This window comes from Podarcis vaucheri, assembly GCF_965113315.1.
Source record: "Podarcis vaucheri genome assembly, chromosome: 2".
NCBI lineage: Eukaryota > Metazoa > Chordata > Lepidosauria > Squamata > Lacertidae > Podarcis > Podarcis vaucheri.
The window spans coordinates 40,573,986-40,600,443 of record NC_138760.1 but is presented as its reverse complement, the minus strand read 5'-3'; the positions used below and the strand labels follow the sequence as shown (position 1 = coordinate 40,600,443).

The 26,458-nt window shown below is 43.0% G+C and overlaps 1 long non-coding RNA gene across 1 annotated transcript; it reads right to left on the bottom strand.

The window, feature by feature from the left end:
• Positions 1–1,208: 1,208 nt before the first annotated feature.
• On the bottom strand, positions 1,209–21,438 carry LOC309521960. Its single transcript, XR_014214800.1, has 4 exons — positions 21,293–21,438; positions 5,910–5,960; positions 5,103–5,223; positions 1,209–3,829 (listed from the first exon to the last, which is right to left on the bottom strand). It is a non-coding gene; the product is annotated as an uncharacterized lncRNA (long non-coding RNA).
• Positions 21,439–26,458: the final 5,020 nt, after the last annotated feature.

Here is a 26,458-nt window from a genome sequence, read left to right as displayed (position 1 = left end):
GTGTAGTGGTGGTCCCTGTGATCCTCAGGTGAAGGGCAATATATGTAGATGATGATGATTTATTAACATGCTAGGGTTCGAGAATGAAGTTGAACTGTGAAGGTATTTCCTGCATTGATGACTAGAGATGTTGGTCTTGGAGACTGTGTACATGTCCTGATCTAAATATATTATGGAATAATTCTAATTAGTGATGAAGGGCAATCTAATACTCATTACTCACCCGGAGTGCTCCAGCACCAGGAAAGCAGTGCAGATTGAGAGAAGTAAATATCTCCATTTCAGTTTCTCGTTTTTCCAATCTTAAGTTTAAAGTTCTAAACATCAGTTTGCCTATTTTAAAAATTAAACAAGTCCTCTTGTAAATTCAGCAGCCTTTTAGTGCAAAGTTCTTCCAACATGCACATCTAATGGATTCTATTTTGTCAAATATACATACATACACACTATTGTAGAGCAATTCCCCTTGATATAGTGCATTTTGGCAGACCTTCCAAGTGTCCCTATTTTCCAGGGATGTCCCTGATTTAGAGAAGCCATCCCAGTTTTTGATTTGATCCCAGAATGACCTCTGAGGTGGTGGTGGAATGCTTAGTAGCTATGGTCTATTTGTTTAGGAGTAGTTCACTGAAGTCTTCTGAATTCCACACAGGCCCAATGGGTGTCAAAAGAGGGCCCTTGAGGAGAACATGGAGTAATGGCAAGAGCTTCTCATCTGAGGCCTACAGGCCCATCCAAATCAATTTCGTTTTTCTCATGAAACTGCCTGTGGTTTTGGCTGACGGGAGTGGTGGAAATATAACATTATGGAACTGTTTCCCATTCCCACCCATGAAAGGCCTTCTGGGATGACCACAAATCTTAGCCCAGACAGTAAGTGCTCAGGGTGGGCCAGAAACCCTTAATCACATACTTCTCATCTACAAATCCACCCAATATTAGCTCAGCCTCTGGCTACAGCTGGACAAAATAACGCAGGGCAGAATTCCCAGAGGATCAACTTCCATGGAAATCTCTGAGCAGAGAACTGCCTTTTTCCAAGTCTTGGGATATTTATCTTCTAAAGGAGTACTGCATGTGGAGGAGACCCAGCATATATGACTGGCTTTTCCTGCTATTCAGTTGACCAAGCAAGTCAGTCCCACAACCAGATTAATAAATTAATCCACAAAGACGGATTAAATAAATTATGATTCAAACAGCACCCCTTTGGTCTATATGAATTTTTAATTGATGTAAAATTCTGGAGCAATATCAGATGTTTTGCTCCTTTTTCATGTCTCTTTTTAGTCACTCTTTCAAATGCAGGAGTACAAAAGAAGAAAAAGACACTGATTATACAACATTACAAATACAAGTTTATGAAGGAGACAACGGAAAACCCTTATATACGGTTTGTTAACAAATTGAACTCATTTTCATGCCGTCAGTACATGAAGTCAAGATTTATCAAAGCTGCCTATCATTATATACAGGTATTCTGTTTTCTTTGCCATTTTGACAATTCGCCATGTTCTATTGATAGTGTTGTAGATTTACGCCTGTTATAGGCAATCGATATTTTAGTTGACAGCTATATTTTTATTACCACTATTGATTAGTTCACATCAGGTTGTAGTTTGATTTTAAAACTAACTCTGCTCAAAAATCCAAACAAAACATTTATCAACAAAGAATTGATCAACAAACTGATTATATAAGGAAGCTTATTCTAAGAAAATGCCTTGGAGCTATCTCACCAGAAGTGATCAATATAAAGCAGATTTCTTACCTATAGCCAAGATTAAACTCGTGCACTTTTACTTAATTTGTATAATGTTTTTTCCATGTTATTAATCTGCATTTTGTGTGTGTGTGATATCAATGAGGCAGATAAAAGTGTGAGAGAGCTACAACCTATGGAGAGGTGGGGAAAAGCCACATAAGAGAAGATGCCACAGGGTGCCAGTCTACAAGCTTGAAAAGACCCTGTTGCAGCATGTAAATAAAACTTCTTTGTCCGGCCTTCACAGCTCAGCCTTCTACTCCCTCATTTGCATAGCCTTTCCTCAAAGCCTGCAATTGCCTTTCTGGCTCCTTCACCCAATCTATTTCTAATTAGGTGTGCCTTCTGTGTCCTCCTTTTTTGGGTTGTAATCAGCTGCAAAAATGGAAAAGGCCCCAACAGAGTAGCGACTTTGCTCCCCCTTGATGAGAGACATTATTTCCGGACCGAAAAACATCATTAGGAGTATGGAGCAGGGGGTTGTAAAGACTTAATTAAATGCTCCAGGAGGGACAAGGAAATCTGATTAAAAGAACTTTGTAGTCATTACAAACAAACAAAAAAATCTAAGCCCAGAGTTAAAGGAGAAGTTGGGGAAGCTCACGGAAGGAAACTCAAAGGTAAACTTCTATCAGTCACTTCTTGAAGTTGCCTTCGATGCTGTTCACAATTTGTACTGTTACACCAAGGTCAATCTCCCCTAGAAAGCCGACAGTTTAGACAAGAGTACAATACCAAGCTACTCAGTTCATTTCACTCCCACCAAGCATCTCAGGTTCCGGAGCAACCCCAGATGTCTTGCAGTATGCCTGCCGGTAGAAACCTCAGCATGGGAGCTGAATGGGTGTTTTTTCTCTTGTTCTTCATGTTGCATTTCCAAATCCAGAATAAGAAATCCGAACTCTCATCTCATTCACTCTTTCTGTAGTGCTGCACAAAATCCTCCTTTGTGGTGAGCAAAGCATAAGGATGATGAAGAGGGTGCACTCCCACTGTTTAAAGCATCCTGCCAGCTACTGTTGTGAGGAACAAACGGGCCCACAATTGCTGCTTTAAAATTTGTTTGGACAGGCTACCTGAAGATATGGGGGGAAATAGAAGATGATCCAGGAGTTGACTTGCTGAACTGTATGTGTGCTTTGAAAACTGCAAAGCCAGGTTTACACCTGTGACTGCTGTTTAAATACTTACAGGACTCATACCAATACTTTGAACATGATGAGCAATGCTAATCTCTGTAGGTAATTATCAAGTATCATTCCTATATATATGGAAGCTGAGTTTCAGAGCCAAACAAGAAAGATATGGAGAACCTAGGTGTAAGACCAAACCATAGTTTACCTTAGCATTTTGTGCCCAAACCAAGAAAGGAGGAAGAGAATTGTCATGTACTGTACAAGGAGAGAGGGAGAGGGGGTACATTGGGAATGTGCAATCTTGAGAATCCATCCGTGCTCATGCATGTAAGACCGAACCATGCTTTAGGCCTAAATTTGGAATAACTTCATTTTGTCAAAAGCATGTGATCATACTGTGGGGTGCAACCTACACTTCACCCAGTTTGTCAAACCTTTTGTGTGATCAATTAGCTATTACTGTTCTGATCCAATAACGAAAGAGTTATTGAAAAAAATACCATTGAGGGAAATGGTATTAACATTTTTGTACACAGCGTGTAGCTCCCTGAATTCAGGGAATGGAGAAACCTTCCTCCAGGTGCCTCTTCTCACTGCTTTGAGATAACATCACTCCCAAAGACTTTCATGTGGCTTCTGATACCATGGAGGTGACTTCTTTTACCAGGCTGTGTGCCATATCCTCTCAGCCACCATGTTTTCCAAGGTGACCTCATTTCCTCTTTCCCAAAACTTGCTCGAAAAGGTGGCCCGCCACCTTGGTTACAGGGAGTTATTAAAACAGAGCCGGCTGCCTTCAACATTTCTTCCTCCAGCCCACCATTCCGGACTTCTGTAACTTGCTTGACATTAAACATTCCTGTAGGCAAGCTGAGGCTTTGGCATCACCTGCGCTTTTTGACCTGAGCAGGGAGGTGACTGAGTGAACCTGAAAGGCGAAGCAAAATGTGAGGGCACGACAAAGGCCTGTGCAGACTGTGACACAGAATCATTTTGAGCAGTACCCTTTCCCTACAGAGCCTGGCCTAGTCAGAGCTTCATCCGGTTTAAGCTACAGTGGTACCTCGGTTTAAGAGCAGTCCTGTTTATGAACTATTAGGTTTACAAACTCTGCAAAACCGGAAGTAGTGTTCCGGTTAGTGAACTTTACCTTGGTCTACGAATGGAAGCCAAATGGTGGAAGGGCACCGGTGGTGGGAGGCCTAATTAGGGAAAGTGTGACTCAGTTTAAGAATGGCTTTGGTTTAAGAACAGACTTCCAGAACGGATTAAGTTCGTAAACCAAGGTACCACTGTATTAGAATGGGCAGTGGAGGAATAATGGGCTCCAGAAATTTGCTGCGATACTAGCAACCAAATATAGCTGCTACTGCTGCTAATGCTTTGTCAAGTGGTCCAACATGGCTATTTTTTTTAAATACTTGTTGCTTGTGTGACCCTAAATGCACAGCAGTGCAATGCTAAACAAGTTAATCCAATTCTGTTCAACAGGACTTACTCCTAAATATGTACAGGACTGCAGCCTAAGTAAAAACAAAATAAGTGATCTCTCACTTTATAAAGATGTAATGGCTAGACTTTTTCTCAATTAGACTAGTATCCATCCACTGATTTCTAGACTCTCTAGGAGGGCTCAGCTGTAGAGCATCTGTTCTGCATGCATATGATTCCTGTTTGAATCCCCGGCTTCTGCAGGTAGAACTGGGAAAGTGGCCTGTGTAAAATGCTGGAGAGCTACTGGTAATCAGTGTCAACAACACTGAACTAGATGGCCTGTTGGTCTGACTCAGGATAAGGCAGCATCCTGTGCTCCTATGGTCTTTGAAAACAGAGTGGAATTATTGGATTGAAGCAGAAATGCATTGCTACTTATTGCTTAAGGGGACTCAGAGTTCCATGGAGAGTTGGGCAGCAAAAACCAAACCTCAAAAACTGAAAATGCGGACAAAGTTGTTCGGCTTTTTTGTTTGTTAAACATCACCCCACTTGCCATACACCTGGGAATTCCCAGACATTTTGCCAATTTAGCAAAAATCCGCCAAGACACCATTCACAAAGCCCAATTTTCGCACGTTTCAGGGGAAACCCAGACATATGGCAGCCCTACTTATCAGTCCGTATTTAATTTCAAGACTCGTTGGACTCTGACCCCATTCTGGAGGCCCTCTTCTCCCCTGCCCCTATATCTACAACGCACTTACCATTGTATTACAAAAAGGCAGTGAATTTTCCATCAGCTGGTGTTGGTACTTATTCTTTCTCTTCCACTCATCTCTGATCAGTTTGACTCGCACAGGAACCAGAGATTAATTTCTGGTTTCCCTGTACACAACAAAAAACAAAACACTGTGTAGCTTACAGTCATTACAGAACATCATCCTCACCTTGTAAGACGAAACCTTCCAGTTGCAATCCTTTAGCCAATTCTGTGTGAGTAATGTATGGCCTTGTATGAACCCCTGTCCAAAATGGTGGGCACACAGTGGCCAGGGCAGAATGGAGGGCCAAGAAGATTACTGTACTAACCTGGAGCTGGTTCAGCAATAATGGCAAGATCAGGCCTGATGCCATCATGTGACAGCAGTGAAACCAGTGGATCTTAGCTCCTTCCACTCCCTGCCCCTGGAACAACTCGTTCCAACACCTTCCTCTTGCAGCTGCTAACATGGATCCTGCCAGGGGGAACTTTTGCTCACCTGGACATTTAGTGGACGGAGGGGGAAGTGATGTTCTTTTCTTTTTTAAAAAGTATTTTTATTAAAGATTTCTTTGTTTACAAAAGTATGTGCAATGTCTCTTTTTTCAAGTTACACCCCCACCCAGTTCATCCTCCCACAAAGTTGTGTGTATTTTGGATTGCCCCATCCATCTTTAACCAAGACCATGGAACTAAAGAGAGTAGAATTGGCTGCATTAAAACTGATTATGACTATAATCCACCAGGAACTTCAACTGTGCAAAGCTCCCCGAAATGAAAGAGAGATTTGCATAAAAGCATCCTTCATTACCTTGCAGGGGGATCTGATCCAACCTCCTGCTTGCTTCCTTCTGTTCCTTCCCTGAAAGACAGAAAGCAAAAGAGCCTCAGCTCACTCAGATACATCTTCCAAGGCAGCAACTAGAAGCAGAAGACCCTTTCTTCAGGTTGGGGACCAGATGGCAACCCCCACCTTATCCCACTGTAAATGAGAATCTGAGTGCAACTCATATCCCACTGAAGTCAGTGCCAAATCGTCTGTTTTAATTGTGAAAGATAACACAAGCCCATAGGGATGCTCCCTCTGTGGCTTACTATATGGGAAACAAGAGTGCCAAAAATTAAATATAAACTGAGCACTGGACAAAACTGAAACGTCAAGTTAAATCCCAGGAGCTATTTGCTCATTCTAGCTCTCCAAATGGCCATTTTGCATCTCTAAGAGCCACAGCCAGCTTCATAGTAAGCCATTTGACAAGGAAGTCCGGAGTGGACAGGTGTTGCACTCTTACCTGATGCAGGACCAGAGACAGTATGCACCACCTCCAGCCTAATTGGTCTCCTTATAAAGCTAGAGCCAAGATGGAGTCACTGGCTCTTTCAGGGCCACTTAATAGCCTCCTTGAACCCCAGTAAGTGCCTGGTCTCCATGGCACGTACTTGAAAGGATTTAACATTCTGTGTACCATCCTGAATCACAATGGCATGTTCCTCATCAGATGTACCTTCCCCCATTCTTTCAACACATTCTTGAGGATGGAGCGGGATTCTAAATGTGAGAATTGGATCTCAAACCAGAGACCAGAGGAGGTGATTCTTCCAGGTGAACTGACACAGATCACAGTAATATGAGAACCTTATATGAGAACTTGGCCTATATGTAAAGCATTACCTTGGAAATCTACCAGCCCACTTCCAGTGACGAGCTGCTGCAAACAGATTTGTACAGTAGCTGTCGTCTAGTAACTGAATAAGTAACCTATAGTAAGTAAGCGAGTTAAAGAACCAGCATGGTTTCTTCATGTGGGCATAAGACCATGTGCAGAAGAGATTAATTCCCTTCAAAGTAATTCCCTTCAAACTTTTTCAGCAGGGGGCCAGTCCACAGTCCCTTACACCTTGTGGGGGGCTGGACTATATTTTGAAAAGAAAAAAAAGAACGGTGGTGGAGGGACGATGAGCAGCACGTAAAAGGGCTCTGAAGAGGGGCTGCTTTAAATGGCGGCCACTTGAGAAGGGCGGTCAGCCAACCGTGGCTCCTGTGTCTTGCAAGCCACAGGGGCTAGCGGCGGCAGTGGGGACGATGAGCAGCTTGCTAAAGGGCTCCAGAGAGGGGCTGGCAGCAACAAAGCCCAGCCCCCTTCCTCCTCTAGGCAGGGCAGGGAGAAGCCAGGAGGAGGGAGGGAGGAGGCTCTGCTGCCGCCGCCGTGTGAGGGGGAGGGAGAGGAAAAGAACGCGCACGCTGGCGATCCATGCGGTGATTCCCGGACCGTCTGCTGGCCGGATATAGAAGGCCATTGGGTCTGATCTGGCCCGCGGGCCTTAGTTTGCCGACTTATGTTCTATAATAATTGGGTAGCTGGCCGCTTTTGAACTGCTAGGTCGCACGTCAAAATGCAAGTAGATAAGTAGATAAATCTGGCGGGAAGGTAAACAGCGTTTCCGTGCGCTGCTCTGGTTCGCCAGAAGCGGCTTAGTCATGCTGGCCACATGACCCAGAAGCTGTATGCTGGCTTCCTTGGCCAATAAAGCGAGATGAGCGCCGCAACCCCAGAGTTGGCCACAACTGGACCTAATGGTCAGGGGTCCTTTAGCTGGCCACTACTGACCTCTTGAGGCCTCAAATGCTGTTTGCACACAACAAGACTGGTTTGTTTCGTGACAGAAACATGGCCAGTGGCAGCACCAGAATTTTTTTTGAGGCAGGGGTTCAGAAGGGGCAAAATATATTTCTAGGTAAGTGAGTTGTGACCCACATGTTAAGATCCCAGAAAGAAAAATAGCAGTACAGTGGTACCTTGGGTTAAGAACTTAATTCGTTCTGGAGGTCTGTTCTTAACCTCAAACTGTTCTTAACCTGAAGCACCACTTTAGCTAATGGGGCCTCCCGCTGCCGCTGCGCCGCTGGAGCATGATTTCTCATCCTGAAGCAAAGTTCTTAACCCGAGGTACTATTTCCAGGTTAGCAGAGTCTGTAACCTGAAGCGTATGTAACCCGAGGTACCACTGTATATGTTAATAACAGGAGTCCATGACAGGGGTGGGGGGAACAAGCTCCACAGTCTGCTGGATTCATAGAGGAACAGATAGCACCATGACCATCCGCTATGCTGAGAGCACAGCCGGATGTCCCCTATCACACCAGCATTAATTGAACTCGTTTAAACCAGTCTTTCCTTTGTGCCAGATTGCCTAATAATCCTTTCCTCTCCACAGATGAGCTCTGTTGCTATGCATTAAGGAATCACAAATTACTCATTATGGGTCCATGACAAATGCATATGGAAATCAATGGGTGGGGGGAATCCTAGAGCAAAGAAATGTTTCCTTTCCTTGAATGGTTTAATATAAAACTGGAAAATCCTATGACAGCTCAAATGTCAGAAGTAATCAAAAACTACCCATTCTCATCATTCTTTTACTAGGACTTTTCCAGATGATCAGTTGCTGATGAGTTTTTGCTTCCTCTGCTTTATCAACTGTAAGGTTCTTTGTCTTTGAAAAAAGAATTTTTCTACTTTAAATTCCTAGTTGATTCTACACAGAAGGGAAAGTTCTTTACCAAGCCTGTTCAGCAGGCCTAGCCCTGCCATTAGGCATTAGGCAGAATGAGACAAGGTGCCTTAGGTGGCAGGTACTGGGAGGCTGGCAGCAGCCAGGAGGTTTGGGGAAGGGAGCTGAGTATGCCTTCCTGTCGCTCCTTAAGCTAGCCTGTTGCCCAGTGGTATGGTAGGATGCTATTCTACAGCTAGACTATTAAATGAATAGTCAATGATGTGCTTGTCCATTAAATGTGCTGAACATTTAATGAGTATTTGCAGCTCCTTGCCCCAAAGTACTTGGCCCTAATCCACATGACGTTCCCCTCACTAGCCCCGTCCCACTCGTTTTGAGCCATGGACTTGAATTTTCAGCAGGATTGATCCAACACACTGAAGCTCCCATTGGTATGACCAGAAAACATTGGCTTTGTAACTGGAGAACATTGTGTGGACCACTAAAAGCAAATTCAATGGTAAAATGAGTGTCTCTGCAGCAACATATTGCTCACATGTGGGCAAGCCCTACCTCTCCGTTGGCTTCAGTTAAATGGAAGACAGAGTACCATCTTGTCCTCTGCCTCAGGCAGCAAAATTACTCGTGCCAGCCCTGTTATTCAGCCACTTTTATCAGTTTGCAAAAGCTATTTCTCCTTCTCATCAGCCTCTGTTTACAAGGATCAAGGAGACAGACAATCCTGGATTCAAAACCTTAAAACAGGCTACTCTAAAAATTTTTTTTAAAAAAACAGCAACAACTAGAATAGGAAGCATACAAGAATGAAGTGCTAAATTAGAGAAATACCTCCAGAACTATTTACTGGAAATTGTGAGATATTTCTCTTTTTTGGCACTTCCCTTTAAAAACCTGGAACAATCACATGCCACAGTGTGGTGGGGACACTCCAGAGATAAAGTTCTTTTCTTTGCATACTGTAGCAATCTAGACAGTCTCTTTCATAAAACCTAAATCTCTTCCATGATCTCCTTTAAACAAACTCTTACGAAATGCAATATTAAATTGCAGAAAAGAAGCAAAAGTGCCCATATCATCAGATTTAGCAAACAAAGGGCGACTGCAGTGAGTCTCTTTCTTCGCTGCTTCACTTGTGTAGAATCACCAAGCAGCACTTCATAGGCTTACATGTTCCTAAAGTGCTTTGATCAAGGAATTTCAGACATCCAAAATGGCACAACGTCCACATGGTTTCCCAGTCATCTCTGACCTGGGGTTGCTGTTGGCCAGATATGTAAACTTATACACACGCCATGTAAATTTCAGCACCATGAGAGGCATCTGCTGGTCTTGTTGTACCTTTTTTAAAAACTGATACAGCATTAAGACTGCAAAAAGGGCAACCACTTTCGCCTTGATATGATATGAACCAATCCAAACTTTTTGAGGATTAAAATATAAAGTCATAGGAACTGGGAAGTGGCAGGGCTTGTGACAAAAGCCAATCCACAAAGCTTAGAACAGGCTGAGGTTTCCATTCCCCATGCTCATTCAGATTAATAATTGCAGGAAGAGTTACTATTTTTCTTTTTTATATATATAATAATTTTTATTACATTTTTTCCAAATTACAGATAAAACAGAAAAAAGAAAGAACATAAAGAGCAGAAAGAAAGAAAAAAAACAGAAAATCGCAACCATTTCAACAACTTGTTTCAGATTTCTATTGGACTTCCCCGCATCTCCCACCTAATGCATTCTTGACAATAAAGTTATCAGCAAATTATAACCTTGTTTCGTGTGTTTCTTTGTATTTTCAATTGCGGTTTAAGTTTAAATTCTTATTTTCCATTTACTCTAAAAATATAACATATTATCATTTTTACCCATTTAAACTTTGATTCTTTCATAAATATTATCCAATTTCATATATAGTCAACTTTCGTTGCTGGGGCTAACATTCCAAATCATACGGCATCTTAAGATTCATATAACATATAATACTTTTGCAAATAGTCTTTGAATTTTTTCCAGTCCTCCTCCATTGCCTCTTCTCCCAAGTCTCGGATCCTTGCAGTCATCTCGGCTAGTTCCATGTAATTCATCAATTGCATCTGCCAGTCCTCCAGTGTGGGCAAATCTTGAGTCTTCCAATGCTTGGCGATAAGGATTCTTGCTGCTGTTGTAGCATACATAAAAAAAGTTCTATCCTTTTTTAACACCTTCTGGCCGACAATGCCCAGAAGAAAGGCCTCCGGTTTCTTGGGGAAGAAGAGTTACTATTTTTCACCTCTCAAGAGTTAAGTCTGGCCAGGAACTTGGAAATTTCCTTACCATGCACTTGGGGACACACAAATCAGAATGATCGGCAATTAGCTGTGTATTGTAAACAGGATGGGAGAAGGGAGAGCTTTCCGGATTATACACAACCGATAACAAGTAGAAGCTGATTTTCCCTGCTGCCTTCTAAAATTGGAGTTTGAATGTCAAGCTGACCAAATCTTATCTTTGATTCCCAACACTCCCTAGCACATTTATTATTATTATTATTATTATTATTATTATTATTATTATTATTATTAAACTTTTTATTTGAAAGAGATGGTGAACTCCCTTTCACCATCAGTGGAATATTTACACTGGAGGTTTCTCACCTCATTCTGGTATGGTTTGTGAATTGCGAGTTATCTTAAACTGCTCTTTTAACTGATTTCATTTTATTGAAATGGGATATTGTCATGTTATGATTCTCTTCTTATGTAAGTCACTTTAAGAAGGCTTTTGCCCCAAAAAGTGGCACAGAGAGAGAGAGAATATTCAAATAAATATAACTTTGCAGACACTGTAAGACTGGAGAAGTAGGGGTACTTTCCAAGAAAGTATTTTTAACAGCATTTGTATGCCGCTTAATTATAAATAAAACCTCTAAACAGATTTCAAGGTTTGATAAAAGAATCATAGCCCTTGCTAGATGATTCATCCCCAAAAACACATTTCCTATGCGGTCAAACAGGTTTTGCAGGGTTTGGGGGAGAAGCTTACAAAAACCTTCAAAACCTCTTTCCCAGAGTTATAAGTGGGAGTCATTCAGTGTGTAGAACACAGCAAACAATGCCTCTGTGATATCACCTTCAGCATGTTGAAAAGTCTGTAACCTGACTCCAGCCTACCTTCTAAAAGTGCCCTGGACACAAAGATATCACTTCTATGGATAGTGATGAGGTATTTGGCTAGTGGGGCAAAACATCTGACTGACATTTTGTCCCTGAACATATTATACAGCTGTTTGTTTCTTTGCCAAGCAAAATGCACAGAAGATGAGATACTGTGAAGATGAGTGGAAGGGGTGGCTAAGGTTTCGTATTTAAAATCAATTTATCTAAGGTGTTCCTACCAGCTTAAGGCAATAAACTAGAATGCTAATAGATCTGCAGAGAAACTAGAGGGGTTATTATCTAGTTTCAAATAAGAGATTACATTCTGAAAATAGGCTTTTTTTTTATCTGCATGGTGCAAAAGCAGACATTTTATTATTACATTCCACCTACCACAGGATATAGTGCTGAGGCTAATGTAGATATTTAGTCTGCCAGCTTGCTTTACTTCAAGAACAGTTATTTATAATAGGAGTTCTGTTCTGTTCTCCTTATATGTTCTTAACTGTTCATATAGAAAAGAGATTTGACATTTCAAAGGCAGCATCCTTCCTAGTCTCTTCTATAATGGTGGGTGCTCACAAATATTTGTTGCTGAGGTTCCTTATTGTGATAGGAATTTTGAGGTCTTAGATATATGTTTAATGTTCTTAAGTGTACCAACCAAGCACATACATAGATAAGCACAGGAAGACCGACCTGAAATCATTTTTGATTCCCAAACTGACCAAATGTTTTCTCTGCAAGGTCAAAGGAAAATGAAAAGGTCTCCCCATTGTCTTTTCCTTCACAAATCCTGTCTTAAGGGCACATTTAAGATATGAATAGGGTGTGAGCCTGTGACCTGGCTCAGGAACTAAGTATTTATCATTACAAAAGACTAGCCAGGCTCCCCAGGCAATCCAATCAAGTGACCATTAAACAGGTAACCTGTCAGAGGAGATAAACAACGCACTCAGATTTCTGATGTAGACCGCCTTTTCTGTGATGTAGGTATGATGTATCGGAGGGGGTGTGTCTTAGGTTACACCCCTTCTGTGATGTATGTATCACGTTTGCATCCTGAGGTACCACTGTAAAATAAAATAATAATAATAATAATCCTTCCAGTAGGACCTTAGAGACCAACTAAGTTAGTTATTGGTATGAGCTTTCGTGTGCATGCACAAAGGGGCAGGTGTAAGCCCCTAAAGTCCAAAGACAACTGGAAAGCTTTTTCCATTTCCTTCCTCCTTGCAGAGAAATATTTGAGGTCAATTTGGGAGAGTCAAAATGGCTTCAGGATTGCTCTCCTGCATTGTTTCAGACACTATACTTATACATGTGTGTTTGCCTTGTACATTTATGAACATATATTCTCTCTCTCTCTCTCTCTCTCTCTATATATATATATATATTTCCTTAGAATTCCTATAACACGATCAACAGCCGAAAATATGAGTCTCATGCCAGGAGTTAAGGACAGTTTTTGCCCTCATTGCAAGTGTCCGCCAATGCAGTGCTTTAATTTTCCTCATTAAGAGTGAATGGCAGTGATTTCTTCCACTAAGGAGAATAAGAAAACAAAGTAGAATCCTGGGTGGCACCAACGGGAAACAGGAAAAACCTCATTGCTGTCCCTAGTAAAGGTAGGTAAAAAGTAAAGGGCCCCTGGACGGTTAAGTCCAGTCAAAGGTGACTATGGGGTTGTGACACGCATCTCGCTTTCAGGCCGAGGGAGGTGGTGTTTGTCCACAGACAGCTTTCCAGGTTATGTGGCCAGCATGACTAAACTGCTTCTGGTGCAACGGAACACCGTGACGGAAATCAGAGCGCACGGAAATACTGTTTACCTTCCCACTGCAGTGATACCTATTTATCTACTTGCACTGACGTGCTTTCAAACTGCTAGGTTGGCAGGAACACGGACAGAGCAATGGGAGCTCACCCCATAGCAGGGATTTGTACCTAGTAACCCTAGTATTGAGGTGAAGGGGCAACTTTTACCCCTCTCAGCTGCATCCCTGGTTGCAAACTTGCAAACTTCATTCCACAGAACCCAACAGGAGCCGCAGAGAATTTAGCCCGGTCCTTTCTGAATAACTCTCTTTTGCCTTTATTTCTGTTGAAAGAGTGTAGCAGTACCGGGAGAGCAGGCTTTTATAGATATACAGAAGTTATTTTACCTGGCTATTAAACAGCTGTTTTTGAGCTGCTGCTCTAATGTCTGTAGCTGCAGACATTCTATGTGTGCATTAAAGACATTTGAGACCCGATGCCAAGTCCATGAGAAACACCCAAGGCCGACACGATATAAAAAGACCACAGGATCTGAAGAGGGTCAAATGTACAAGAGAATCTTGATGTTCCCTAATTGTCCTTCCGCTTGTTGAAATGATGCTCATCAGTCCTCCTTTGACTGAAGTGCTACTTGCCGCTTTTCTGTTATGTACCAGCAACAAAAGAAGCTCAGGCATTTATGTTGCAGAGGGATCACTGCTCTATGTTACATCACTCTTCGCTTAATAGGAGATGTGCTTGGCTGCCTGCTCATCTTTCAGAAATATGCCTCTTGACTGTGTGACTGATAGCGGGCTGCGCTTCATACAGATGGAAAACACATTAGTGTGTCGGCAACAGTGAGATTCTATTCCGAGGTCTGCTTCTGAGGCTTGGATACATTGCCTGCACATGTTCTGCCGGCCCATTTTAATGATTGAGCCTGGCAACTCGGATCTGAAACGCTGGCGGAAGTTCATTATTTATTTTCAAGATGTATAACTCCTGTTTCCACCACCTGGTTCCCAAAGCGGCATACAAAAAGGAAAACAGGAAATGACCAATGAGAAAATGCACTTTAAAGGGTGGGTGACATTTTTTGCTGCAAGCGAAAGTAAATGCCCATTAAATAGCTACTGTTGCCTAATCTCTCAGCAAAACAGATCAGGAGGAAGACTCAGTGAACAGATTGCCTGGAAGCAGCCTTGTCTTGGGGGAATCTGCTGGGGACTCACAGCATACTGAACTCCGTTTAATTACTTCTTAATATACACACCTATATGTGTATAAGCCAGCTTTTAAAATTAGAAAAGAAACTGTTCATAAAAGGGCTTTCTGAATAAAAATGTTTCCATCATGCTGGATTTCCCCAAAATGCCTCTCTCTTTTTGGTCTGGTGGGAGCAGGGGACTGGATTCTAGCCACCCACAAGATATATTTGGACTTTGACCAGGAATTCCTTTAAAGAGAGAGAATGAAAACAGAGGTTTCTAGGCTCTGTTCAGAAACTGTATTTGGCTTAATATGAAGCTCCCCAAATCTCTTGGACCAGACCCCACCATGTATATTGAGTTCTTGGGGAGAGAGAATTTTGAAAGAATCAATAAATAATAATAGATAATAAAAAGGGGGAAAGAAGCAACGAGAAACAACCTGCAATCTCTGATGTGAACACATATCCAAGTTGATAAAGTTCCAATGCTAGCTGCTGCTAACACCCATCACAGCTACCCTGCAAACTATTTGTGGAAGCTCACACAAAGAGAGAAGGGTGGAAAAGTGCACATAAGGCCTCCTCATGAGCTACAGGCCCATATAGGAACATAGGGAAGCACCTTACACTGTCAGACCATCAGTCCATGTAGCTCAGTATTGTCTGCATGCTGACTGACGGTAGCTCCTCAGGGTTTCAGCCAGGGCATCTCGCCCAAGCTCTACCTGAAGATGCCAGGAATTGAACCTGGGACTTTTTGCATGCAAAGCAGATGTTCCACCACCCTTTCCTCTCCACTGAATTCCCTCTTTCTTGGCTTCACCATACAGCTCTACGCTCCCCTTTCCCGGTACTTCCAAGTAACAACTTCTTCAGTGGGCTTTGCTATTTAACTAGCCACAACACTGCAAGGAATACTGATACAGTGGTACCTTGGGTTAAGTACTTAAGTCATTCTGGAGGTCTGTTCTTAACTTGAAACTCTTCTTAACCTGAAGCACCACTTTAGCTAATGGGGCCTCCCGCTGCCACCGCTCTGCCACCATGCGATTTCTGCTCTCATCCTGAAGCAAAGTTCTTAACCTGAGGTACTATTTCTGAATCAGAGGAGTATGTAACCCAAAACGTATGTAACCCGAGGTACCACTGTAACCTCCTGTTTGACCAATTTTGTTGATACACGCAAACTGAAAAACCCAAATTGACCTCTCGCTTGTTAATCTGTGAAGCACACAAATGGCGGCTGCACCTTAATTTCCCTTTGAAGGGAACATGCTATCATCTCATCTATGCAACTGAGCTCAACTATACCCAATTTTGGATGATAATTGGCTGAGGTATTACGGCTCTTTAAATGTCAATTTCACCTACCCACTTTCAGCCAGACTCCAGGCTTGGCTGAAAAATAGATTTGCATGTCCCTGAGCTGAGAGACTCTTGTTTCCAGAGAACAGCTGCACTCTCTGCAGAGGCACCTTGTAACCAGGGTTGTATTCTGCAATGTCGCAGTGCACTGAAATAACAGAATGTTGCTTTGGTTGTTATTGTTTTTTAAGTAGGCTGTGCTGGACTTAGTAGGCTGTGCTGGACCTCCAGACTGGTGTTTTGTTGCAGGTATATTCCGCAACATGTTATTGATACATTGCTAGTGCATTACTGGTAGTTTTATTCATCTTTGCTTCATTCTTTGATGCCAGTGCTACCACATATTGCTATCCTGAGGGCTATAGCACAACAAAAGCAGGAAACAAACAAACAAACCGGAATATTTGTGGTGTATAAAATGTTGTGGGATTTCAGCAGGATGCAACAAGATATGCACTGATTCGAAGTGAAGAAGAAGAGTTTGGATTTGATATCCCGCTTTATCACTACCCGGAGGAGTCTCAAAGTGGCTAACAATCTCCTTTCCCTTCCTCCCCCACAACAAACACTCTGTGAGGTAAGTGGGGCTGAGAGACTTCAAAGAAGTGTGACTAGCCCAAGGTCACCCAGCAGCTGCATGTGGAGGAGCGGAGACGCGAACCCGGTTCCCCAGATTACGAATCTACCCTCTTAACCACTACACCACACTGGCAATGTGACAAACCATACTGAGAGCAGGATTGTGTGTGACGACCCAAACAGCAGCATGAGAACAACTAATCCTGGTTTCCTTTTAATGTGTGTGTTTCAGCCAAGTAAAACCCACACAAACCTGAAAGAAGAAGTGGGAAAGAACATCACTCTTCCAACTTCCTCCTTCGTCTCTACACATGTTCCAAGGGAGACAAATATAGGCACCCTCGCAGCCTCGTGACCAAGGGGGCAGCGTTGTGGGGGTTCAGAGCTTTCATGTACGCTAAGAGAAAACATCATGAGCACCATGGTGCCCACAGGAACAAATTTAGTAAGCCCTGCTCTGTTCTAAAAGCCAGATTAAGAACATAGCAAGAACCTATGGCTGGATCATCCTTAAGGGCCACTGAGTCCAGCATCATGTCCTCACAGTGGCCAATCGGATGGCTGCAAGCGGGACAGGAGTCCAGAAGCACTGTCCCCACTTGTAATGCCCATCAACTGCTTTGCAGAGATGCAGACTGCCTCTGCCAGTGGAGGTACAATATAGGCATCTGCCTAGTAGCCGTTGATAGACTTCTCTTCCATGAATTTGTCTAATCCTCTTTCAAAACCTTCTAAGTTGCTGGCCATCTCATCTGGTGGGATCTAATTCCATAGCTCGACTATGTGTTGTGTGAAGCACTTTCTTTTGTCTGTCTTGAATTGTCCATCTTCATTGGATGGCCCCTGAGTTCTTGTAATATGAGACAAGGAGGAAAAACCCTCTATCCCCCTTTTCTGCATCATGCACAAAAGTCCTAAAACATTTTAACCTTTCCTCATAGGGGAATTGCTCCAGCCCCTTGATGAGTTTGGTCACACTATTCTGAACCCTTTTCCAGCTCTACAATATCCTTTCTGAGGTTCAGCAATCAGAACTGTAGTATTCCAAGTGTAGTTTGCACCACAAATTTATATAATGTCATTATGACATTGATAGGTTCCGCTTCAATCTTTTTCCTAATGATCCCTAATATGGAATCAAGCTATACACTATGACATCAAGGTCTCAGTCTTGGTTAATCACTGCCAGTTCAAACCCCATTCGGGTATATGTCAAGTAAGTATATTTTGTCCTAATAGTTTGTAAAAAAATAATAAGTAATAAATAAAATTTATTTCACTATAAACAAAATGGTCAATTATCTTGCATATATGACCCAACGGATAGTATGTGGATAACACATTATTCAAAATATTGACATAGACCATTGAGATACAAAGCTTTCAATCAAATACAAAACTTAAAAGAAAAACAACCCAAAACATCCATGCAGCTGTGATATGGTAGCCTTAACCCCCCAATATCATTTTACAATAAGAAAAGCCACCACCACTTACTTTCTTTGGGGGAATTGAAAGGCTACCATTTTGCCCCAATGTATTGGCGCTGTGGTCTAAACCACAGAGCCTAGGGCTTGCCGATCAGAAGGTCAGCGGTTCGAATCCCTGCGACGGGGTGAGCTCCCCCTGTTTGGTCTCTGCTCCTGCCAACCTAGCAGTTCGAAAGCACGTCAAAGTGCAATTAGATAAATAGGTATCACTCCTGTGGGAAGGTAAATGGCGTTTCCATGCACTGCTCTGGTTCGCCAGAAGTGGCTTAGTCATGCTGGCCACATGACCCGGAAGCTGTACACGGCCAATAAAGCGAGATGAGTGCCGCAACCCCAGAGTTGACCATGACTGGACTTAACGGTCAGGGGTCCCTTTACCTTTACCTTTATTTCTAGTTCGGGGAGATCCTTTTGGAGCTCTTTGCAATTATTTTGGTTTTATTTAAAAAAAAATTTGGGGGGTGTTCTGCCCTGAGCAAATTTAGTTATCTCAATGCTTGTCCCTAACTCCAGGTGATATATGAACAAGTTGAAAAGCATAGGTCCTTGGGGACACCACTTCCTACATCCTTCCTGTCTGTACAATGTGCAAGAGAGACTTTGGTTGTCAGGTGCTTCAAAGGATGACTGCTGACCTAAGATACCAAAGTCAGAACTTCAAGGGAGAATTTTAAGAAAATTACACAGCATTTTGTGCTACTTCATCCTGCCCACAGAGGCAGGAAAGCTTCCAGAATTTGATGGACTCCAACTCCCATCATCCCTGACAATTGGCCATGCTGTCTATGTCTGATGGGAGTTGGAGTCCAAGAACATTTAGTGGGCCACAGCTTCCCCAGCTCCAATCTAGGCTGCATACACACCAGACATTTTAAACACATTTAACCACCCCCCAAAGATCCCTGAGAAATATAGTTTATTCCTCACTGAGTTACACTTCCCAGCACACTTAATAAATTACAGGATTCTTTGAAAATGTAATTTAAATGTGCTTTTAATGAATCTGTTATTTTTTCCTGGAAATATTGAAATCTTGTAATGATACATCCCAGCGAACAGAAATAAAATCTACTATATTGAAACATTGCTTCTTTGCCGTGCACTTGGAAACCTCTTAAGATATCGTAAACAAATTCTGCAGGGTGTTTCCTGATATCAAGGAGCAGATTTTCATAAGTGTTTGGAGACAACTGAATGCCAATTTGAATCAAAAAGGTGGGCTGGACCTTTCAAAACAGCCGTGCTTTTAGCCAAATTTTGCATGATGGTTTGAGGAGCCAGTTTTTGCCTGTGTTTGGATGCCATTTTGAATCAAGATGGCGGACCAAACATTTCAAAACCGCAGTGATTTTAACCATTGATTACAAAACTGCTCTGGTTTTTTGGCTTCTTAGAATTCCTAAAATTCCTAAGTGATGCTAGGTACAAGGTTGCTAGGAGGGGGGGAAAAGATTAATTCAACAATTGGCACATTTCCCTATCCTGCCCCTCCTTTGACTTGCAAAATGATTTACTAATAGCAAACCCAGTTCTCTGAGATCTCATCTTCATGCAGCCAAAATGGCACCATCTATGTAGAAGAAGGCGGAATCAGCAGGCTTGTAGGAATTCCAAGCTTTTGTAAAAAAGAAAGAAAGAACGGAGCAATGTTCCAAAACAGAGGACTGAGCAATGTCAGTGGGCACAAGACACTGATTTGACTGGGGAGGGGGGCAGAGGCAGAGCTAGCTGATCCGGCCCCTGGAGCAGTCACATGCTGTGAACCTGGAGGCGGGGCAATCTGCCCAGGGGGGCGGGGCGACAAGCATCCCAGGGGGTGGGGCAGCGATGTCACCCCCCTCAGGGATGACACCTGGGGAGATCCACACACCCCACACCCTCTTCCTCTGCCAGTGGAGGGGGGCGAAAATGAAAAATTGGGAGTGGGCAATAGAACAGAGTGGTTGGGATCCTGAAGAGGATGCAACATATACTATTCCTTACTGTGTGGCATGAAGACCCGAGGCTCAAATTACGTTGGAAAGGCTGATTACATATTTGAAAGTAAATACGTACAATTGAAACAAGGCAAAATAAATAAAGAAACCCCCATCTCTTACTGAAAAGGCAAGGTCTGCCAGCCGCTGAAGAATCTTGGAAGGTAACTACTTAAAAGTGGAGGCCCATTTTAGGATGTGTTCCTCTGGTCTGACAGAGAACTCTAAGGCCTTGCTATCTTTAGTGGGATCTGGAGGGTTTTACTTGATGTTTTGGCACAGGAGGAAAGGCCTTGCAGAACATTCCATCTTAGGTATGGGGCGATTAAGTGTCTTCATCCATAGAGTACCGCATCCAGCCTTGCTCAAACGGTGCTATTTCTCCCCCAGTCCAATTCACATTATTTATAAACAAAGAAAAACCGAATCATATTTTTTATTGACCAGTTCAAGGGTGTAAAGATGCTTTGCGGTCAAACTGTTCACCTTAACGTATCTTCCTAACTTCTTTGTTCCACATGTTTTTGAAATGAAATGAAAGGCATAACCTACACTCTCATGAAAAGGACCCAAAGGTGATGGATAATACAGTCCTGAACCAACAGACCAAAGTCTGTTTAGAATGCCCACCAGGAAATTCAAGATCTTGATCCTATGCATTTAAAGTCGGGGTGTGGTGGGCTGAGGACAAATTTCCACAGGACCCCTGCCACTGAGTCCCCCCAGGGCAGTAGAACCTGAATTCAGTTTCAGATGTGTTACATAACAGCCACACAGATATCCTTTCTGGCGGAATTATTCCCACATCTCACGGACCTTTTACTCATGTAAGTGAGATCCTTCAAATAGGTGCAAAGTACCTTCAGGGAAGCTCCACAATAAATAGAATAATTTTAGCTGCACTGGGGCTTACTCCACCCGGTAAGTGGGGCTAAGACTGCAGCCTCAACAAACAGGATACAGAGGTAAAAAGGAAAGTTTAAATTAAAAACTTGTGAATCACTCCTCTTTGTAGTCACAGAGCAATTATCAGAGCAAAACAAAAGCACAAAACAGGCATATATCACTACGAGCCAGGCATCCTTCCTACAGACACTCTCCCTGAGATCTGACCATCTACTACCTTAGCTTCTCTACAGTACAAGAAGGGAGGAAGGACATACGGTTCGACTTTGTTGAAGAAGCGTCGGCGCAGCAGAAATGCCAAGGTGCTGAGGACCAAGATGGTGGTGCACATGATTCTTCCCCCATTACCAAACCAGGGGCATCACTATCGCGGGAGCATAAGGGCAGAATAGCTCCACTGCCCTCCGCCTGACTCTGACTCACCAGTGCTGTGGGGTGGAGATTGGCATGCAAAGCCACTGTGGGAGGGCTCCTTTCTACCCGGTCACCTGCAGGCACTCATGACTGCTTTCAGAGAAGATTAGAGTGGGATAAGACGTAATTAATAGGCAAGGCACAAATAAGGACACAAACCTCTAGGAGAGAAGTGGGCAAGTCAGTCTGTCCGTGGACTGCCTGAGTCTAGGGACTTTTCCTGCTGTTTTTGTGCAAGACGAGGCTACGAAACCGCCTTGCAAGGAATGAGAACATTAGTCCATCTTGCTTGATATTAGCTGCAGCTTTCTAGGGATTTCACCTGTGGAGTTTTCCCTGAAGATGCCAGATATTGAACCCGAGAACTTTCTGTATGCACAGAATGGGATCTGCCACAGGTCCCCCTCCTGAATTATGAGCAGAGAAAGGAAATGGCCTTCTGCATTTCCCCTCTTTATTCTGCTTGCAGACTCCAGATTCTGGTAACGCCTTCCCAGCTCTTCTGACATGCCTGGAATATACTCAGTTCTTCACAGAGCTGCAGCTGGGAGTTTGACATCTCAGGAAATCAGAGCTACTATAAGAGCATCATGTCCTGTAAAGTGGTGATGCTCCAGAATAAGGGACAGGTGAGACTTCCAGGTGAGAGGAGGGTTCCATTAAAACAAGCCTAAAGTCATCTGGTAATCACTTTTCTATCAACGTTATCCACTGGGAAGTTATTCTGCACGCACAAGAGAATCCCCCAACCCCACCCTCTGGGACTGGGTTTTGTTTGTTTGTTTGGTTTGCTTCTCTGCCTGTGTTTTAGGAAATCCTCCATAATCTATTACAGCACCTGTCCTGTCCCCTCTCTACTTGGATATGTGGTTTCTTCTCTTGGGGTGAGCACAAGTCTTAAAAACAAATAAACCAGCTTTACTCTCCACACTACACAATGCATTCTATTCTCCCCTCCTCTAATACCCCCCCCCACACACACACACATGCACATTTTAATCTGCAAATCCTTCTGGTGCTGTGCCAGCCAGCTGATCTTTTAGACACTGTTTCATTGCCTCTCCTTGCCTCTTCCTTTTGCCTAGCACCTGCTGTTGTGATTCCTCACAAGGCCACGGACCCTTGCTGTTCCCACACCTACATTGTATCCCACACATTGCTGCCTGTATCCCCAAAACAAACACTTGTGGAAGAAGAAGCTGAACAAAAAACCAACAAGTCTTCAGAGAAAGGACAAAACACTCAACAATCTGATATTTGCTTGCACTGCCAGTCTACAGCCCCATGACAGGAAAATACTGATACTCCTATCAATGTGGCTTACAGGGCGCTCAAATTAAATCACAGGCAGAAAAATGCTGCTCACTCGCTTTTCCATGGACCAAATGCTTGCAAGCTTTGTTTTTTCATTGTCTTGTATAGATGGGCTTTTTGATCTGCATCCCTCTGCCCCCACTTTACCTGCTTTCTCAGCACCCTGTTCTGCCCTCCTAGTTTCTCTTGCACTGCTCCTTATTTCCAGGACCCCTCACCAGTTCTCTCAGTTCAGAAGAACCAGCTACCTTCTCATTCAATTGGACTCTGAATGCATACAAAATAAACACATTGACTCTTTACAGTTGTAGTAATTGAGGATAATGCAATAAATTTAGCAGTGCTGAATAAATCAACCTTTGTAGTGGGACAGAAAACCACTGTCCTTATTAAGATCTAAATGAATAGAAGTGAACTTCTTGATGACTTGCAATTCAGCAGATTCTTGCTGTAGCTTCTCTTTCAAGTTCCTTAGTTCAAGGATGACCACCTTAAGGGGAGAAGCAGAGCAACCTAGTAGGATGACATGTTCCCCTTCTGAATATTACCATTTCTGATGTCAGATTTGTGCTCTTTTAGTCGTTTATGTAGGTACTGGTTTGTTTGTCCTATGTGGAATGCAGAAGGGCATTGCTGACAGTTTGTATATATCATTTTGGAAAGTGACCAGGTGAATGAACCGTTGATGTTGTGGCTGACATTATTAGGTGCTGTATTTGTGATTTCTGAGTACATGTGAGGACACTGTTTGCATCTGGGTCTATATGTATTTGTGTGTCTGTTGCATGATCTGTTTTTGCTGGTGAGCAGCTATTTACATTTAGGAGGCCATATTGAAATAAGGACCACCCAAGGTCACAGAGAGGCAAGTATCAAATGGGCTGTAGATCCTTGATTATTTCAGCTAGACACTGTAGATGACATGTTCTCTTCTAGATCTGTCCTCAAGTAGATTATTCCTGGTATCAGTAGGGTCTGGTTGATCAAGTACTTGGATTGATCCCATTCAATCTCTCACCACCCACCCACATCGAGACAAATTATTGGTATTATTTGGGTTGTGGGTCAGTTTGGGTGGACTTTACATTAAAAACTAAAGTTTCAATGGATCTATTCCTTAGTTCTAATCCATAGCAGGGTTTGGGAATATATGCTTGTGGGTTGACTATACAGTTTCGCATGCCATGTGGTGCCTGGGTTCCTGACAAGCCTGCGTTTTCCTTACGTATGGTTTTAATAATAACAATCAAAATTGCAGGAACTAAAAGAACAAGGTATTGGAGGGGCAGAGGTGGGTTGCTGGAGATGGGTTAGAATGAAAATAAAGCCCATCACCTCTTCTGCTCTCAGCTGGACATTTTAGAGAGACAGAGATGGGCTTCTATATTTCGGTCTCATTGACATTCAGTAAACTTAACTTTATGAAACACTTTTGAGCCTGGATAGAGAGCATATCAATTCCAAACAGGCTTGACTGACACAGAGGCACCCTGAGTTCAAAGGCTCACAATGTGAGCCGCCTAGCTAATGCTGCCTGCACTAGACCTTGAGAGACCAAAAAGCACACGGAAAGCCAGACTTAATGGCTTCTGAGGGGTTGTGGGGTTTTTTTGCTTTTAAGATATGAATCAATGGATCTTTATGGGAGCATCAGGTGCATGATCTGAATATGAAGTGAGGCCAGGCTTTGAACCTGAGCGAGGATCCTTGACAGTGTTTGCTTCAAGTGCCAGGGCCAAACGCAAGATGACATGAATATGATATTAGCCATCTGGCTTCTCAGAACAACCCCTACCATGTTCAGACCCAATTCATTAAAAAGTAAAGTTTCATGGGGGGGGGGGGAGTGTCAGCTTTCCGCCAAGGTACAGAGCCTGGGAATGGAAATTGCTTATCGTCTTACTGCAGTCAAGCTGGAACAAGGATGGGGGTCTGGATATCAAATGATCTTCTGACAACACCGTTGTGAAGAGGGAGATTAGGAAAATGCCAAAGCCTTGCAGCTGCCCTCCTGCTGCCCCTGCCTCCATCTTCTTCCTTTCAGATAGGGATGTTTGTTCTCTCCTTGCCCTTTACCTTCTCCAAGAAACCACCCTGGGAGACAGGCACCCAAAAAAGAGGGCCCAGAATATGCTTGCTGTTTACAAGGAGGGGGAAAGTTTTGAAAGAGTTTAAAACTGCGCTGGATTTTCAGGTCAACTTGGTGTGCTATCTTAATACAGCACAAGTCAGCTTGTCAACACAGTTGATCCTATGTGACTTAAAGAACAAGATGTTTGGCCACTCCTGACCTGGGATGCCCTCCTCAAAACGAATTTCTGTTTGTTTTGCCTTGTATTTACTCTGCCTTACAAAGGGGTTCTGTGAAACTCAAATGGGATCAGAGACAGGAGGACGGCTATTAAAAAATAAACAAGGAAGGTGTTGTATTGTTTTCATTTTCTGATTACTTTTATTTGCTCTATGTGCTTTGAAGCGTTTCATGAAACTTAAGACCCAGCCGGTTTCTCAGGACAAAGGTAAAATAGGGTAAATGCCGGGTCTTGCTAGGAAACAGCAACAGACAGCACTCCTTTCCATTCTCTGGCCAAAAACCCTTTGAATGGTGGTGTCTGACCCCGCAGCTGCTGGGCACAGGAAGAAACAGTCTTTGCATTTTTCTGCAGACCCAGACTCTGCAATCATCATCGGAGACAGTGCCAGATTTATGTATAAGCTAAACAAGCTATAGTTTAGGGCCCCACTCTCTTGGCCCCCCCTAAAATATACTTCTTCTTAATTGTATTTCAGTTCAACAATTACTTTGATAAAAAATATATTTTGTTATGTGCAAATGGCTTTGGATACCTATTAGGTCCATAAATTACCATATAGCATATACAGTGGTACCTTGGGTTAAGAACTTAATTCATTCTGGAGGTCCGTTCTTAACCTGAAACTGTTCTTAACCTGAAGCACCACCTTAGCTAATGGGACCTCCCGCTGCTGCCGCCGCGCCCTCAGAGCATGATTTCTGTTCTCCTCCTGCGGCAGAGTCTGTAACCTGAAGCGTCTGTAACCCAAGGTACCACGGTATTCAGCACAAAAAATGGTGGCAATTTGTTGTTGACAAAGGACAGCTCGACATATAAAGGGCCCTATTACCTTCAGTAGCTTAGGGCCTCATCAAACCTAAATCTGGTCCTGATTGGAAGCCCTTCTTTGTGTGCCTCCTCCACAAGCGGTCCAGAGGGTGGCAACACAAGGACAGGGACTTTTCTGAGTTGGCTCCCCATTTGTGGATTGTCCCCCAGGGAGGCTCTCCTGGCACTTTCATTACATATCTTTAGGTGCCAGGCAAAATTGTTCCTCTTGAACCAGGCCTTTGACTGATTAGCATTCTACATCCTTTTAAATGTGTTTGTGGGAGGGGTTTTTGTTGTTCTTGTTTTTATAATGTAATTTGTGTTCTCATTTTGTATTTTTATGTTGTGAATTGCCCTGTGATTTTCAGAGGAAGGGGGGTATACAAATGTAAAAACGTGCATAAGGATTGCTCAGTAGGGCTCTGTCCCTTTATAACAGATATATGATTAGCAAAAATCAACAGGTACAGATTTTCTTGCCATGAGGATACAGCAAAGGGGTATAAATCTTGAATTTTTCATACAGTGGTTAAAGACCCAGAAGATGAGCCAGAGTAAAAAGATGGCAGC